At 38.5% G+C, this 3,893-nt stretch overlaps 1 pseudogene; it reads left to right on the forward strand.

Annotated features, from left to right (window-relative positions):
• Window positions 1–2,660: 2,660 nt before the first annotated feature.
• On the forward strand, window positions 2,661–3,174 carry LOC118027016 (annotated as a pseudogene).
• The last annotated feature ends 719 nt before the right edge of the window (window positions 3,175–3,893 follow it).

Below are 3,893 nucleotides of genomic sequence, written 5' to 3' on the forward strand. Positions count from 1 at the left end.
TATTAGAAGGGTAGGAGAAGCATCTACACATTGACTGCATTGCTTTTCCCCCAGGACAGAGCAGGACCATATAGAAACCCCACCACTAAATGAAATAAAGAACAGAAAAACAATAGAAAAGATTAACCAAACTAAGAGTTGATTCTTTGAAAAGACAAAATTGACAAACCCTTAGCTAGACTAACCAAGGAAAAAAGAAAAAGGACCCAAATCAACAAAATTATAAATAAAAAAGGAGGCATTATAACTGATACCACAGAAATTCAAAGGACTGTAAGAAGCTCCTATGAACAATTATACATCAAAAACTGGACAACTGGGAAAAAATGTAAAATTCATAGAAACTTACAACTTACCTATACTGAGTCAGGAAGAAATAGAAAATCTGAATAGCCTAATCACTAGTAAGGAGATTGAATCAGTAATGAAAACTCGTCCAATGAAGAAAAGGGGGCCAGACAGCTGCACAGATGAATTTTATCAAACATTTAAAGAAGAATTAACACCAATCCTTTTCAAATTCTTTAAAAAATCAAAGAGGTGGCAACATTCCCAAACTCATTTTATGAGGCCAGCATTATCTTGATACCAAAACCAGAAAAGGACACTACTAGAAAAGAAAACTGTAGGCCAATATCCCTGATGAATACAGATGAAAAAATTCCCGATAAAATACTAGCAAACCGGGGCGCCTGGGTGGCTCAGTCGTTAAGCGTCTGCCTTCGGCTCAGGTCATGATCCCAGAGTCCTGGGATGGAGCCCTGCATCAGACTCCCTGCTCCGCGGGAAGCCTGCTTCTCCCTCTCCCACTCCCGCTGCTTGTGTTCCTGCTCTCACTATCTCTCTCTCTGTGTCAAATAAATAAATAAAATCTTAAAAAAAAAAAAAAAAATACTAGCAAACCAAATTCAGCAGCACACTAAAAGGGTCACTCACCATGATCAAGCGAGATCTATCTCGGGGATATAAGGATGCAATAAATGCAAATCAATCATTATGATACATCACATGGAATGAAAGAAAAGAATCATATGATCATTTCAATATGATACAGAAATAGCATTTAGCAAAAATCAGCATCCATTCATGATAAAAAAAATTCTTAACAAATTAGGCAACATAATAAGGTCATATATGACAAGTCCACAGCTAACATCATAGTCAATGGTGAAAGGCTGACAGCCTTAGGTTGTTCCTAAGATCAGGAACAAGACAAAGGTACCTACTCTCACCACTACTATTCAGCATGGTACTAGAACTCCTAGCTAGATTAGCCAGCAAAATAAATAAATAAATAAATACATATATACATACATACATAAAAGGCATCAGAATTAGAAAGGAAAGAGTAAAATTATCTTTATTTTCAGATGATATGATTTTGTATGCAGAAAATCCTAAAGATTCAACCAAATTTTGGTTAGATCTAATTAATAAATTCACTAAAGTTGTAAGATACAAAATTAATATACAAAATCAGTAGTGTTTCTATATACTAACAGCGAACTTTCTGAAAAATAAAGAAACCCATCCCATTTACCATGGCATCAAAAACAATAAAATACTTAGGAATAAAGTTAACTAAGGAGATGAAAGATCTCTACTCTGAAAAGTGTAAGATACTGATGAAAGAAATTGAAGATGACACAAATAAATGGAAAGATTCCAGTGTGTGGACTGGAAAAATTAATATTATTAAAATGTCAATACTGCCAAATGCCATCTATAGATTCAAAGCAGTCCCTCTCAAGAACCCAACGGCATTTTTTACACAAGTAGAAAAACTCTCCTAAAATTTATGTGGAACCAAAAGAGACCCCAAATAACAAAAAAAAATCCTGAGAAAGAAGAACAAAGCAGGAGACATCACACTTCCTGACTTCAAGTCATAGTCATCAAAACAGTATGGTACTGGCATAAAAACAGACAAATAGGCCAATGGAAGAGATCGAGAGCCCTGAAATAAACCCAAGCATATATGGTCAGCTAATATTTGACAAGGAAACCAAGAATACTCAACGGAGAAAAGATAGGCTCTTTAATAAATGGTGCTGGGATAACTGGATATTTGCATGTAAAAGAGTGAAAGGGACCCATATTTATACCACTTATAAAAATTAATCAAAAATGGATTAAAGAGTTAAATGTAAGACCTGAAACCAAGAAACTCCTAGGAGAAAATATAGAAACAAAGCCCCTTGACATAGTCTTGGTAATGATTTTTTGGATATGACACCTAAAGCACAAGTAACAAAATAAAAAATAAACAAGTATGACTACATCAAACTAAAGAGCTGCTGCGCAGCAAAAGAAACCATAAACGAAGTGAAAAGACAACCTTTGGAATGGGAAAAAAGATTTGCAAACCATATAACTGATAAGGGGTTAATATCCAAAGTATAAAAAGAACTCATACAACTTAATAGCAAAAAAAGAAAGAAAAGAAAAAGAAAAAACAATTAAAAGATGGGCAAAGGACCTGAATAGACATTTGTCCAAAAAAGATATGCAAAAGGCCAACAGGTACATAAAAAGATGCTCGACATCACTATTCATTGGAGAAATTCAAATTAAAAGCACAATGAGGTATCATTTCATACCTGCTAGAATCATTATCATCAAAAAGACAAAAGAGGGTGCTCAGAGTGTGGCCAGGCGGCCCGGACCGAGCAGGGTTTTCCTTGCCAGTGGATTGTGTAGAATACACGGCCAGTCTCTTGTCTTCTGTTCACCATGGCTTCTTCTGATATCCAGGTGAAAGAACTGGAGAAACGTGCCTCAGGCCAGGCTTTTGAGCTGATTCTCGGCCCTCGATCAAAAGAATCCGTCCCAGAATAACCCCCTTTCCCCTCCTAAGAAGAAGGATCTTTCCCTGGAGGAAATTCAGAAGAAATTAGAAGCTGCACAAGAAAGACGCAAGTCCCACGAAGCCGAGGTCTTGAAGCAGTTGGCTGAGCCCGAGAAAGAGGTGCTTCAGAAAGCCATAGAGGAGAACAACAACTTCAGTACGATGGCGGAAGAAACGCTGACCCACAAATGGAGGCCAACAAAAAGAACCGAGAGGCCCAGATGGCTGCCAACCTGGAGCGCTTGCGGGCGAAGAACAAGCACGTTGAGGAAGTGCAGAAGAACAACGCATCCAAAGATCCTGCTGATGAAACCGAAGCTGACTAATTTGTTCTGAGCGCTGACTTTCTCCCCTTCCCCTGCCCAAATATCCAAAGACTGTACTGGCCAGTGTCATTTTATTTTTGCCCTCCTGACAAATCTTCTAGAAGCTGATGTAGGACTGTATAGGTAGATCCAGATTGTATGATGTTGTTTTCGGGGCTAAAGGGGAGACACCAAAAGTGTTGTACTCTTTTTCTAAAGTGTTGGAAGTCTTTCTAATGTAGCTACTTTTTCTTGTTGCATCTTTTCTACTTCAGTGCACCTGGAGTCCTGGGTTAACAGCTAGTACTGTGTTGGCTTTGTGAAAACATGTTTGTGAAAAGAGGATGTAAGTGGCTTCTTTCAAACTGTTAGATGCTGAATATCTGTTCACTTTTAAATCCCAATTCTGGGGCGCCTGGGTGGCTCAGTTGTTAAGCGTCTGCCTTCCGCTCAGGTCATGATCCCAGAGTCCTGGGATCGAGTCCCACATTGGGCTCCCTGCTCGGCAGGAAACCTGCTTCTCGCTCTCCCACTCCCCCTGCTTGTGTTCCCTCCCTCACTGTGTCTCTCTCTGTCAAATAAATAAATAAAATCTTTAAAAAAAAAAAAAATCCCGATTCTGTCCCGATCTTCCCAGATGCTACTGTACTTGAATGGTTAATAAAGCTGCACAGTGCTGTCAAAAAAAAAGACAAAAGATTACAAATGGTGGCATGCATGTGGAGAAAAGGGAACCATTA

Source organism: Mirounga leonina, unplaced genomic scaffold (assembly GCF_011800145.1).
Source record: "Mirounga leonina isolate KUSES-001 unplaced genomic scaffold, KU_Mleo_1.0 Mir_357, whole genome shotgun sequence".
Lineage (NCBI taxonomy): Eukaryota > Metazoa > Chordata > Mammalia > Carnivora > Phocidae > Mirounga > Mirounga leonina.